The sequence below is a fragment of the Thermobia domestica genome, chromosome 7 (assembly GCF_964235325.1).
Source record: "Thermobia domestica chromosome 7, izTheDome1.hap1.1, whole genome shotgun sequence".
Classification (NCBI taxonomy): domain Eukaryota; kingdom Metazoa; phylum Arthropoda; class Insecta; order Zygentoma; family Lepismatidae; genus Thermobia; species Thermobia domestica.
In genome coordinates, this window is record NC_137460.1 from 15,832,451 (window position 1) to 15,848,531 (window position 16,081).

Consider the following 16,081-nt stretch of genomic DNA (forward strand, 5'->3'; position numbering starts at 1 on the left):
ACTAAGAGGAACGGAGGCACTGATGGTAATGGTTTAATGAGGAAATGTATGAAACAAGACAACTCCGAGAAAAACGATGTCCACCACGAAGTTCACTGAGTGCGGGTTGGGATCGAACCATTGACCCCACGCACTAGAGGTGAGTCTACCACTGAGGTACCGCATCACTCTGAGGAAGTTTTCAACACAATGCGATGATGCTTTAAAAGTGATAAAATTTACGAATTTATCAGCTAAGGTAAGATATTTTAAGTATTCTTATCTATAGGACAATTTATTCCTTGTAGACTATAGATAATACAAGTGCTTTTAGGGAATTATTGTCTAGCGATTATTTTAGTATTGGGCTGGAAATCTTTGATTCGTGGCTTCGGGGCGCTATAACGATTATTTTTTGTAAAATATAGAGATTTAAAATCAACAGTCCTGCGTGTTCGAATGGAATAGAGTGCGCCTGGAAAAGATATACCGAAAATATTATTGTAAGTAAAGTATATGTTGAAAACTGTAATTTTATCTAATGTTAAATAGCTACAACTACCTCCAAGTAGTTCTAATTTTGAAAATTTTCCCTTCACTCTGATTTCGAACGAAAGTTGTGTTAATATTAAAACATAGTGTAAATGTTTAGTGTATATAATATATATCTTCATGTATTAAAAAATTGGTGCGAAAACTGAGGTGCGAGATCGATAAAATTGAAACTGTGAATAGGTGTGGCTGGCTAGAAGGTCTTTGGCTTTACGTTTTGATAGGCTAATCAATTCCTATCCAAACCAGTCATAATTCAGTGTTCAGGGCCGTGCAGAGCCAATGTTGGAGGGATCGAAAGCATATTATTTGCTCACCGGCGTTGTAAGATGAAGGTCGGATATCATTGCCAGGCTTTTTCTTTTTTTTTAATGATTGAGTTAGCATTTAAACAACGACGCGAAAAGAAATTTCTCCAAATTCTCAGTACATAAAATTATACGTATAGTGTATACACTAAACACCTTTCTGCTCTTATTAATATAACTTTGGATTGAAATAATTGATTGAAGATAAAATCTTGAAAATCACATGGTTTCGAATTTTGAATTTTATGGGGAGGTATTTATCTGGTTCGTGGTAGCTTCTTTTTCTAATGGAAGATATAAATAACAGTTTCTAAGCAGATCACGATGTTTCTATTTAAATGTCAATGTATAACAGTTTCACAACTAAATAAACCTCTGGCTTCATCAAATATGTCATAGATACGGTGTTTGATGAAGTCAGTGATTTAGTTGGCGAAACTGTTATACATCAGTAATTTAATAAAAACATTGTGATTTGCTTAGGTACTGTTTTATTTCTATTTTGAAATATATATAAATTGCGCCGAAATTCTATATGGATACACTCCCACTATTGGTGACTAATTCACGGCTATGGATCTAATGCAAATGTTGGTGAATAGTTTAGGTGGATGGTTACACTGCTAGCAAGTAGTTACGTTTACCTGCCAGTGAGAGTAGATGTCACTACAAGCGCATCAAACGTGATACGCTTTTTTTCCACGTAGTTACGAATCTTACCGTTATTGTATGTTGATTTGTGCTCAGGATGGCGTTGAGTTCCGTATATGCAACGTAAAGGCTTACTTGCCTTCTTAGTATGTCTAATAATGAATATTATAGTAGTTCATTTGTAGAAAATAAAACTAGTTCAAAATCGTTGACATAAACACAGAACGTCCACACACAATAACAGTATTAGTAGCCTATCTTGAAATGTCATAGGCAAAACCATGATAATTAGCTTCAACTTTTAATATTTTAAAATACCATTAGGAAAATATCAATCAGTAAACTCAAAATTATAATATTTTTTAAAATATAGGCTCTAAATCTATTAAATATATAAACAATATTGTACAAATCTAAAGTATAAAATACGCCGTGCATTATATAATTTACCCTTGCACTACAAAGTTAAATGTCGATTATAGTATATTTACAGAAGACGTTAACTAGTTTAATTAACATTATTAGTTGTACAATAAATACTAAATGTTGCTTTCTTTTTCATAAAAATATTTTTAAAGGCTCTTTACAACGTATTTTCATTTAGGCTATACGTAAATCGAAACATATTTGTTCGCATGTATTGATATCATCAAGAAAATGTTTAGTACTATTCGTGCGAGCTTCAAATGAACGTTTTTCTCGCATGACGGATTTTGGTACGCACTCGCGTTTCTTCCTTGCACTATCTTGGTGTATGCCAATTATGTTCGCAGGCGTTGCTGAGTAACTTGCCACTTGTGTATTTGAATTAATTTTCGAAACAGTCTGTGTACTTTTGTGAACTTTTTGGCCATTATTTGATATCGTTATCGCAGACTATTCATATTCAAGCGTTTCGGCTGTAACTCGTTGATTATTATTGAACTTGTTTTTCTCACGTTTCTTGCATGCCTTGTAAATAATATAAATAGACGTAATAAGAAGAATAAAAAGTAACGTAGTTATACAACTAATCACTACTGTTTCGAAGTTGTTCATGATATCTGAAAAATAAATAAATCGCGTCTTAATATCTTCGCTTTGTACGCAAATACGTAAGTAAATTTACAATGCCATAAAAATGTCTTAGCAACTATTTTATCATAACATCATATAAAATTCAAGTGTATCCTGGATATTACAAGCTCTGCTCATAAATGATCAAGATGTATATAAGGATTTTTTAGAACACTTATGGTAGTCTTTGACTGCCTTGCGTAAAGTTTTGAATGTTGTATATGGATCCTAGTTCCATCAGAATAACCGGCTTCCAACAGATAAGTCTGCAATGGAATGACCCCATTAGTTAATATGTACTTGGCATTTGATATGACGTCTGTATGACGCACCTATATCAGGTTGTCTATTGAATTTTAAATATATATTTTATTAAGGTTGGTTCCAAGGCCAAACTGAGATGTGAAGGAAAGAAAAATTGTTTACAACTTTTTCACTTTTAATCTCAGAATGCAGAAGACATTGCATTTCTCCTTATTATTCATCTTCTATGTCTATTCGCTTCTTGTCTATAAAGTAAATAATTAATTGTTGCTTACATTTTGATTTTTACAATACTTAGTTCTTTAAACAAGGCATTAGAAGTCTCCTATACGTATATAAATATAAAATCTTTGAAATAGCTTAATGTATAAAACTTATTTATTTATGTTTTGAAATAATAGTAAAATGACTAACAGTTTCTGTCTTTCTGTGCTAACATAAGCCATTTATTACGCCACAAAAGTACTAATATGAGTGTTACTTTCTTTTCTCTTTTTTTGGGTAAGTAACTTGGTTCATCAAGTGACATCTGGTTATGCTGTAAGATGTGTAGCGCTGGATAATATTGAGGCGTGTTAGATATGTATGTACGTTGTACTGTAAGTAGCTAGTTTCTCGTTTAATTATAGGCTTATTCCGATTATGTCGATTCTGTTCCTAGCTAAAGGAGTATGAAAGATAGTGAAGTAACCCAATGTTAGTTCTGCATTTACTTAAGGCATACTGTTGAAAAAAAATAGACCGGGTTTAAATCGACCTGTTTTAATACTGTTATATTATACAGCCGCAGTAAACTCGGCTGTGCAAAGTCTGCCTAATGTAAATACTCCTTCACAAATAGGTATTTCATTATAGAAGGCCTGTCTAACCGTATTCGGATAATAAATAATTTCAATAATTTAAGTTATATGGTTACAAGGTTGTTAGTATATTGCGTACATATGTGACCTCTAGCAGGCATACTAATTATATACTAAAGTCATGCTTTTAGGCGGGTTTTCATCTGTCCTTTACCTCCGTGAGTTGCGAGCGATTGTGCTAAACAGCCAATGAAATCACGAATCGGAGATGGCGCGCTACACTCGCGTCAGAGTAGAAATTTGTTCAATTCTGACGGAAAAAGCGCGCGTACACTGTTGTATTCACTGACTAACATGGCGGAGGTAAGAACAACGTTTGAAGAACTGCTTGTAGAACAAGTGAGTGAAAATGAAATTTTGTACAACCTTAAGCATCCGAAATACAAGGATTCAATATTAAGGACAAAAACATGGCATCAAATTGCTGAGAATATTGGTATCGATGGTTACTTTCTATTTTACGCATGCGCATTAGCTAGCGAGTAGAAATTTGGCGCAATACACGCACGCATGTATGAAAACGAAAATAATTAACGGTGAATACGCTACATGTGATGCTTCCGTTCTAACCCGAGCATGAAAATCCGCCTTTTTCTTCACCTATCTTGTACGTCAGGCGCTTGTGCAGTTTGTATCTGAGCAATTTGCTTAGAAAGTTTATGTATTTAAAACCATGCGAATAATACCAAAAGCCTTAATATCAGTGCAATGCAATAACTGATGGTTTATGGCAAGAAATCATATGATATACGTTGCTATCCTTAAGCTTCAGAACATCTAGTTGAGATACGTATTTATCCAATTCCTAATATTTATCCAATTATTATTATTATTATCTGGCATTGATTCTTGTAATATCGTTCTCCTGTAATATCGATCTTGTATCCACAATAATAATAATAATAATAATAATAATAATAATAATAATAATAATAATAATAATAATAATAATAATAATAATAATAATAATAATAATAATAAATTTTATTGTCGTTAAGCTATACATAGCAATAGACAACGTCAAAATGTGATACAATATTGAAACGTAAGTATAAATAAATAATGATCTATAACTAAATTAATGATGAAGTGACATTACAAAATAAATTACAATAACAATATGCATTTTAAATACAACCTCACCACGAGATTACAAAATACGTTACATTTCTATTGAACAATTAAAATACTCCTGGAAAGAATAAAAGGGCGTTGCAACTAACCAATTGTAGAACTTACTTTTAAATTTATCTATATGTTCATCTTTTTGTGATGCAGGCAACTTGTTATACAGTTTATTCCAATTGTCTCATAACTATTTAATGATTTAGACAGTCGTTGATATGAGACATTTATGAATTTACTGGTTCTAGTATTATACGAGTGGATGTCTTGCCTGAGTTTTAAATTTTGGTGATTACTTGTTATATAGAGGAGTACTGTGTAAATGTATAGATTGATTATTGTCATGATTTTAAGATTGATAAACAAAGGTCTGCAATGAGCTAATTTGTCTACGTTTGAAATAATTCTGATGGTCTTTTTTCTGTATTAAAAGAATGCTATTTACATGATAATTGTTACTCCAAAATAATATACCCATGGTGGAAAGACTACAAGGTGGATGCAATGCAGTGCTACATTCTTGTCGCTCTGGCGCATGACGTCATATTGGTCGCAGACGTGGCCAACGAGAGTCAGGTGAACATTTAACAAGCGTTTGCTCTCTGGTATCTTACACGCAAACTTCTCTTGTATTTATAGTGATCTTCAACGAAGTAAAAATTTTAGTACAAACAATAATTATATGAACGTAATGTAATCAATGTTTAAGCTAAGTGAATTCAAAGGAAGATATTTACAATAGCAAAAGAAACAGCAATATCAGTTCATATTAAACAACTTTGAAGCTTGAACAACCCAATATTGCTCTTTACCAAGGTATATAAAATAACGCTCATTACATTTTCAGCTTTTAATTTCTTTTCTTTTCTTTCTTTCTTTCTTTTCTTTTTTAAACATCTGAAGTAATACACTCGAGTATGTATAGGCCTGAATAATATATAACACAGTGTGTTGTTAATGCATTTCATTATTATATATTTATGTATGCTCAAGTATATTTTCGTAACATTGATAGGTTTCGATTTACTGTTATTATTATTTTGCTTGAAAGAGAATTCTTTACTGATGACCCCATATAAATTTTGAGAATATCTCAAGGGAAAATTCATGGTTTTCGTAAACAGAGATGCACGTACGTATAATTTTCGTTATGCTTGGACAGTTTCTTTTTAAGAAGTTGCTCCCACGTAAGTTTCATCAGAATCTCAGGGGAGGTAAAAAACTTTATTGAGCAGGGACACACGTATTTAATATTTTAAACATTTTTATTTTTTATTTATAAAAAACATCTTATTTGAAATCGCTGATCGCTTATTTATAGAATTTGTATTTGAACAAGAGGATTCGTGAAATTGACAGTTTTCTGAATATTAGTGTTAAAATTTACGCCATAACAAACTGTATTATTAACCATTTGTACGAAATAGAACGTTGCATATACTATTGTGTTCTAAAAATATATAAAAATAACTATGTATATAGAAAGCACCTCAAACAAAGAAATTGCAACAACATGACTATCTCAAGCAAGAAACAAAGCACTAGGCGTAGGTGAAGACGATGTAAGGGTCTTACAGCTAGACTAAAAAACATAAAATTACATAATTTTCTTAATTTTCTTGATAAGTTTTCTCTTTTCTGTCTCGTGGACTAAAGAAGACAAAAGATAACTGTAAGTGTATGATTATATGGAATTTGGTGGAATGAGAATGCGGGAGTACCCCGAGAAACTCACGGACACGATGTTGTCCACCACATACTCACTTGACTGGGAAACGGACCAGTACCTCTTGCACCAGAGGTGAGCCTTCTGCCACTGAGCCACCGTGCTTCCTTGATTGGTTAAGAATCTACTATTTTTTTAAATTTACTGCAGTCATTCTTAATTTTGTAACTCTGGAGGGGGCCCCTAAATATGTATATATAATTATCCAAAGTTATGATTCAAATGAACAAAGATTTCAAAATTGGAGTGTAAAAATGTCCCGACAATGTCGCCCTGACATGGTAGGTGGATACTTTATCCTCTTGATCTAATACATTATTATGTATCTTTGTAACCGTTAATCGTTATTACGAACCTTCCATTCGTTAGTTAATTTGAAGTGCAAGGTCCCGTTTTAACACCGAGGCTACAGGGAATGCAGACCTCCAGAATGAAATGGGATCTACGCGTTCAATGCTCTCCATATGCGTAATTCCATATCGTGCCTCCCTTCTCGAGTTACATGCCTGCCTCTGTGGGGAAAATTTTGTCTCAATATCTTATGTAAAACGAAACGATGATAGAAATGATCACCTCTGTCGCTCTCCCCCCTCATGATTTCGAATCCAGGTCTTGCCTGAAAGTTCGTCTTTTTAAATCGTACTATTGGATTATGTATGCAGAATCAACACAAGCTACTGTAGCCCTATATACTATTATTCCATACTGTTAATACTAAAAAGAAACTACATAATGAAATCGCTTTTTATAATTTCATTTAATATTGCATTTATTTATTATTTTTATGTGAAACTTACCATATTTTAGGTTTATTTTGTCCTATTGCCTGCAAGCTAAAATCCATTTCTGGAGGCATTCCCCCTCTTTTTGAAGAAATCTAAAGTACTTTATATTAGTTCCTTTAGTTTTTCTGTAGTAATTACCACAGCCGTAAACTGCACAGTTAGGCATTCTCAATATCATTTAATAGAACAAAGTAACAAAGAATTTCCACTTGTCACTTAAAGCCGCGCCTTTTCCCGTTGTCTGTTGCAAACTAGATGACGTCACAGCCACGACAGCGCTCCAGGCGACATGCGCATGCAACCACATTGTAGTCTTTCCACAGGACTAGCTCGGGAGAGTAATGCTCCCGGAAGTAGAAACGAGAAACACAGTTCTGATTGGTTGGCGTTATCCACTTCTTGCCACGTTGCATTAAAATAACAGAAATCAAACGTTTGCTGCTGTTGGCCTTGTTGGCCGAGTGGGCTAGTGCTATATGCTGGTAATAAAAGTCTCTTTTGGCGCGAGTTCAAACCCGGTCCGAGGAAATTTTTTTTACATTTTTTTACATTTTTATAACACATTAAATTAAAATAATATGAAAATAATACTTAAAAAAGTGATTTATTTATATTTGTGCCGATAAGTAGCTGTAGTACTTATGCCCTTTTACTCCAAGTTATAGGGCTCGTTTTGTTCCCCTTGTACTTCATGATATAAATTTTGTGACTAACTTAAAACAACTGGCTAGGATAGCGCGTAAAACAGCTGGCTAGAGTAGCGCGCGGAAAAACGTACTTCCGTGAGTATTACTCTCCCGAGCGGGTCGTCTTTCCACCATGAATATACCATAGAAAATTATACTCTGAAAAAAAGCAAAGTAAGCCGATCTGACAGTTAGGAACATGATTTTTTTAGTTGTTTTAGCAGATATATTACTCTTGAGAGTCTTCCAGAAATATAATTAATTTGCTGTTCCCAAGATATGTTGTTGTCAATATATATACCTAGGAACTTCACACATGTTGAGTTATTCTCAGCAGGCACTTCTTTTAGACTAAAAGTTATATGTTGAGTTTTATTTTCGTTAAATAAAAAAACCATTGGCCTTAAACCTAATCACAACCTGATCCCATGTATTTTCAGTTAAATAATTAAGTCTACTAAGATCAGGACTAGTATTTAGGAAGGCCGTATCGTCAGCATATAGTATATAGTAAGCAGATAAAAAGTAAGGTAGATCATTTATCATTAATAAAAATAGAAGTGGCCCAAGTACTGAACTTTGGGGGTACTCCGTATTTAACTGGTGCAATACCGGATTTATTGATATTTACGAAAACAATTTGTTTACGGTTTTCTAAGTAAGACTTGAATAATCTAAAACTTAAACCCTTGATACCGTAGTACTCTAATATTTTAAGGAGAATTGCGTGTTCAACACAATCAAAGGCTTTGGTTAAATCACAAAATGTTGCCTGAACAAAATCCTTGTTTTCAAAGCCTGTAATAACGTTCTTTACCAACGAATCAATCGCTCCAACAGTAGATCTACCCTTTACAAAACCAAACTCTGAATCACTAATTACGTTATACTTATCAAGATAATCACATAACTGCATATGTATCACAGTTTCAAGAATTTGTGAGAAGACTGGTACCAGAGTATTTGGTCGATAACTGGATGGACAACTCTCGGGTCCCTTTTTATATACAGGCACAACTCGTGATAATTTTAAAACTTCGAGGAAGATTCCCTGTGTTAGACATTGGTTAATGCAATGGATAAGCGACAGAACAATACAATCAATAACTTTTTAATTAGATTACTCGACAATCCATAAATATCAACACTGTTTGAACACTTAAAGTTATTTACAATGTTGAGAACTACTTGGGGAGATATATTTCTGAATACAAAACTATCGTGTATAGGATTTACAGATTGTTCCATTAGATTGAATGCTGTTACATCAGGTTTGTCAATATTACTGTGTACTTCATCTACAGAGTTCAAAAAATAATTACTAAAATCTTCTGGATTGGGGTAAAGACAGTCCCGATTACTATTAACTATAGAATTAATTACATTCCAAGCTTGTTTACACTTATTAACAGACGATTCGATTTTTGCCGAAGTATACTGCTTTCTCGCTTCATTAACAGCTTGCTTATATGTATTCCTAGCTTTCAGATAGAATGACCTAGTTACATCATTTTTCTCTCTCTTAACTGTAACATCACCTCACACTACATTGAGAAAACTTGAGGGGTATATCACGTGGGATTATTTTCTTTATGTGGCCTTTTAAGTAGGCTCCGATTAATTTTACAATATATTTGTGGGATGAATATATCAAAGTTATAGAGAAACAAATTCAAGATGCGTTCAAACAGTGCAATAGTCATTGTAATTCGACAGCAATTGAAACCAATTCATGGTGCAGAGTGACCTCTTAAACTCAGATATTTTACCCTCAGTGATTGGCCTAGAGACAACTATTTTACATTCTGTGGACAAGATATCAACCTTCTTACTTAATAGCTTTATCCAATTTTATCCATACACAATTATGATCAGAAAAAGGAAATATTGATACATCACAATGAATTTGACATAAATTAAAATTTATAAATATGTTATCAAGACAAGCTAGACCTCTTGTTAGCTTCATATTTGTAATACTATAATTAAATAAACTTAACAATTTTTTAAATTCATCTACACTGTTCTTTGTTGTTGTTACGTCAAAATCAGAGTTTAGATCACTACCTATGACTATCTTAAAATTTCTAAAACTTGGCCTACTCAATAGGTTTAACAGTTCCTCGATCCTATCTAGAAAGACTATTGAATTACCGTTTGGGGATCTGTATAGTGATACGAAAACCAACTTAAGACAATTAATAACAATACCTGGGGCTTCGAAATCGATTTCAGTACATAGAAAGTCAAGGTCTAATTTCTTACGCTTAAATGATAGCTTGTCTCTTACAGAAATAGCTACCCCACCGTGAGCACGGTGATTCCTACAGAAACTATTAACAAGTACATAGTCATCTAATTTATTAAACACAATTTCATGCTCTTTGCACCAATGTTCACTTAATCCTACGACATCTAAATTATTTCCATTCCCAAAGTCATTTAAAACTACGTGTTTATTATTGATCCCTTGAACATTTAAGTACCACACTTTAAAATCAACAGCGTGGCTTTGTTTTACATTATCATCTTGTGCTATAACCTCTTGTAGATTTTTGGCTAAGTCAGCATCATTAAACTCTTTTGATCTAAAAAAATAGCATGAGGTAGAGGTATGTAATAGTGAATTGTCTGTGAGTGTAATAGTGAATAATCTGTGAAGAATGTGAAAGAGTTAAATAGTGAGTAATCTGTGGAGAATGTGGTATAGCAAATAGTCTGTGAAGAGTGTGACACTACTGTCAATAGTCTGTGATGAGCATGAGGATGGCCGGCTTTGGCATGGGTCAAAGAGTTCGTGGGAGCAAGAATGAAGTTGGAGTATGCAAGTGGGCTAGTTAGAAGTACTGTGAAGAATATTATTTAGTAGCATGGTGATAAAAATTAGTAAAGTACTTTTGAAGTTTGTGTGCATGTACCCGTGTCCTTAAATAAAGAGTATCTTAGTTTGGAAGTAGTTATTTTAATAGTAAAAGTAATAGCAGTATAGCTTGTATAAGTTTCAGCAGTATAGCAATTCTGTATTTGGATGCATGAAGTGTTATTGTAACATCCGACAGAAATTCTTTGCTCCTTAAAAAAATTAAAGATTGAATGATTTTAGTAAAGAATTAAATTAAAATTGAAAAAAAAACCGGGGGAAGAGTGTAATAGTGAATAGTCTGTGAGTGTAATAGTGAATATTCTGTGAAGAATGTGGAAGAGTTAAATAGTGAGTAATCTGTGGAGAATGTGGTATAGCAAATAGTCTGTGAAGAGTGTGACACTACTGTCAATAGTCTGTGATGAGCATGAGGATGGCCGGCTTTGGCATGGGTCAAAGAGTTCGTGGGAGCAAGAATGAAGTTGGAGTATGCAAGTGGGCTAGTTAGAAGTACTGTGAAGAATATTATTTAGTAGCATGGTGATAAAAATTAGTAAAGTACTTTTGAAGTTTGTGTGCATGTACCCGTGTCCTTAAATAAAGAGTACCTTAGTTTGGAAGTAGTTATTTTAATAGTAAAAGTAATAGCAGTATAGCTTGTATAAGTTTCAGCAGTATAGCAGGTATTGCATCACCTGAAGTTGTAGACTGTGAGATTATGAGCTGAACAAATTTATTACACATAAGGTGCTTCCCATTGCTGTTTAAATGTAGCCCATGTCTTGTGAAATGTGACCTATCTAGCAACTGCAAATCGACGTACTTTACATTTGGGAAAAACTTACATACCTTTGCTATTTTACGATTGGTACAACGTTCATGTTCATGTAGTATTATATTTACACATACACATGATTTTACGTTCATGTAGTAGTATATTTACACATGAACTGTCTGCCAGATCATGTGTATGGAATTCCCACTACAAACACATAGTCTTTGTTAACGTACGCAGCACCTCGTACAAGTTTCGCACTGCCTCCTCACCCTCATTCCTTGTCACATCATTTCCTTCCGCAATCACATTTTATGTCTTTAATGGTCATGTTTTTGGATAGCAATACATAATCTTTCAACACTTCGCTGGTTCCGGCCCCAGGCTTTGTAATGCAGCTCACATCATAACTTGACTGTAGTTTTCCTTGTAGTAGGTTAGCTATATTTCTAGCATGACTATCTCCAAGAATAAAAACGCGTCGTTTGTTACTTAATTGCAATTTGCTAGGAGTACTTTTTTTTACCTTGGAGTTTCGTTTCACTTCTTGGGCGACGTTCTTTTGTTTCTTTTCACTTTTCTTCCCTATGTGCAAACGATGATGCTTTTCAGATGAAAATTTCCCTTGCACACAGACTGTTGTTTTTCTTGAGTGTGCAAGGGCATAGTTCTTCCTTGCACTTGAATTTTCTACTACTTCAATATATGGAACATCAAACTTACTGTTCACTGGTACAGAACATAACGCTGTAGATAGATCTCCTTCCTCCAGCGTATTACCTTTTTCAAATACCATGTTTTCAGCTCCCCTTTTGTTATCTCATACCTGTGTCTTATCGTGCGCAGCAGTATCCTGTACTACAGAGTCAATTTGTATACTTACTTCGTTAAGTTTCTTTTTTAACTCCGTGTTTTCAACTTTCAGAGATTCCACACCACATTTTAAAGGACATAGTTCTTCATATAATAAACTTAGTATTTCAGGTGTGTTAATTTGCATTCAACGTTTTCCAATACACATTGATTGTCACTTGTCACTGTTGAACTGGAATTTAGCATTTTTCTTGATGTTGTTCTTGTGATAATTGTATTTTTGTTTCTAATTTTAATTTCACATGCTTCCCATACCTTTTGAGCACTATTTGTTTCAGTTTTGTCACAAATGTCAAACTTAATTTTATTCTTTACACGGGGAGCCTCAAAACTCTTACCTACCAGTGTAAATGTTGGTGTCCCTCTTATGGCCAACTATTCAAATTTTCAAGGTTATTGACATATTTTATCTTTTTGATTCGGCTTTATTATTGAATGAGTACAGGATTTATTAACTTTTCATAAGACAGGTGTATTTGTGTACCAATCATAAATTTTGGGAGTGGTACATTTCTTATTGTTAATTAATAATTGGTAATTGTTCTTAGAATTGGGTGGTATCTTTCTCTGGATACATCATTGTCAAATACGAGTTTGGTCATGTGATCTGTTATTGACTTATGATGAGATTAGGTTTCCAGGACTTTGGTACATTTAAACTTTGTTGGATAATTTGAGAATTTTCAAAATGAAATTATGTCATTGGTTTTGATTATTCCCGACAAACATAAACGTAATCAACACGATGTACCATGTGATTGACCTTGGTGAGGTAGTGTACAGGGATTTATTTCCTTTTCAAAATTCGTGGAAGTTATCAAATAACACGTTTCTAGACAACAGTTGGTTCTGCTAAGATAAACAATTGACCTAATTGAGACCTAACTACAACAGGTAATTATAAGATTAATTCTGACTTAGGTGTATCGAGAGAGGTACGTAGGACCATTCTTTGAATTTGGGAATTGTGATAAACATAATTTTAGTATGAGGCGCGAAATATGAAACAATACTTTGAACTTTAGTTAAGCTCATAGTCGAAGATCATTGGTGGTGGTTAATTTTACCTTGAGTTTTCAGATATCTGATAGGTAACCTTATTGTATCTTATGACTCATAGACGAAGGGTAATACATGCTACAACACTTTGAAATTTAATCACAATGTGATTTAATCTGACCCTGGCAAAGTTATTGTTGATGCAATTTGATTGGCTGAGCACTATTACAACGGTATGTTGTATGTGTTGTACTGTTGTACTATTATTTATCTGTACAGGTCTTAGAAAGACGATCAGAGGTGCGACAAAGGAGCATTTTTTGTAAAAGAAAAAGAAAAAGGAAATTGTAAAGATCATTATTGCTCCTTAGTTACAGTAAATGAAAAATAAATAAGAGAAGTTGTAGTGTGAAAGATTACGAAGTTCTCAGAAGAATTGATGTTCAAGAAATAGAAATATTAAACGAAGGTCCAAATAAATAATATTTACGTTTCAATGTTCTGTTATAGATATTGTGGCTCAAGAGATATTTATTAAGAACAAGCAGTTTCATAATTAAATGGTGCCTTCATACCGGGAGTTAGTGTATCGTTCCGAAGTAGAGTAACAACGAACACAATTGAGCCCAATATTTATGTTACTATACTAAGAAGTGGTAAACGAATAAACCGAGGTATGTCGGAAACTGAAGGTATCCAAGACAGACATATGCAAAGTGGTAGTCCTGCTCCTGAAACCGTGACAGATCTTTTAAAGCAGATATCATGCCGAATGAACCAACTTCAACAGAATCAACAGGAGTTCCAGCAGAAAATGGTTACTCAACCATAATTTGAGGAATTTCAGAATGTAACCCATCAACAATTTGAGGATTCCTTAAAGCAATTGCAACTTAAAATTGAGGAACGACTGGAAGATAAAATGGACCAATTACAATGCAAAATAGAAGGTCAATTGGAGGAACAAATTTCTACGAGATTTAAGCAGTATGACCAAAAGATGGAACGAGTATCCCAAAATTATACTGAGATGCAGGATGTGGTTAAAGTAATGGAATCGGTAATTAACGAACACACCCTTCACATCCGAGAACTTCGAGAGGATATGAATTGTTTCCAAGAGTGGTACCATGCTACTAAGGAAGAGCACGACGGTGGACATAGACATCAGTCCCACAGTGGACATAGAAATCAGGCTGCGTATAATGGATTAGAACCAGTAATCCCTCATGATGGTGGACATAGAAATCAGGCTGCGTATAATGGATTAGAACCAGTAATCCCTCGTGATGGTGGGTATCGAAATCAGTCTCCTTTTAAGGAACCAGAACCAGTAACATCTCATCAAGTTTTGGAGGATAGTGAGTCTTCGGGATATAGTGAAGGAAGTGCCGAAGTTGGAAGAAGAAAGAAATATTCATCCTGTAGGAATTCAAAATATTACGGTAAATATTTTAAATCCCATAATAATGACAAACCTTTGCGATTTAGCGAGGTAAAATCATTGACCAAATTTAGTGGTGGACCTGATGATATTCCTGCACGGGTATTTATCGAGAAGTTTGAGGACGAATGTGAGTTAATAGGAATAAAAGAATCAAAATTCTTGAAGATACTTCCGCACGTGCTACAGCCTCCATGTTTAACGTGGTTAAAAGCAATCCGAGAAAATCTTCATGCTTATTCAGATTTTAAAGCTGCCCTATTATCCAATTATGAAAACGACTTTATGCTTGCCAACAGAGATGCTTTATTACGTACCAAAGTTTTCGATCCTCGAAGCCACAAGAATGTCACGGAATTTGTAGTATCGACATATAATGAATTAAAAGCACTGAATCCTAATCATCCTGAATCGCGTATAATTGCTTCTATTCGCATCCTATTGCCGTTCCGATTGCAACAAATGTTAATGTCTGCACAATGTGTCAATTTTAGTCATATGGTCATGCTAGTGCAGAACTTTGAGGGTCAATATTTAATGCAGAAGAACAATAAAAATCCCAATAGAGGTCAGGGTAATGTTAGCCGCAACCCTATTAATTATGCTCATGTTCGCAATCTAAGTGTACAGAATGGAAATAGCTCCCACAAACAAGGAAATGGCAATCGTCGTTTTAATGAACGAGCGTGTAATCTAAATAGTACCGGTAATTCAACGCAACCTAATGGTAGAAATAGTAATAGGAATTTCAGAAATAATCACAGAAATTATAATCGAAGTAACAACAATTACCGTAATTTTGCACAAAATCGGTTTGCAAATGGCAGGAATTTCGTAAATAGGAATCAAAATATGGTAACTTCCTGTGAAAGACAAAGAAGTACTATAGATTGTGCTATCCAATGCTGCTTAAATGTGCCCTTTGAACGAATAACTTGAACCATTAAAAAAGGCGTCCGAAAGATTTGTATTAGATCAACCTTTGCTTACGTCTATGGTTAATGTGTTCTTTATTCAATTTATTATTAAAATGTACGTTAAAAATATATGTAATTTGTGAAATATTACGAAATGTCGATGAAATAAAGTTATGGCAGCCTACCGAAAATACTAGAAAGAAATGGATGGACTTAGT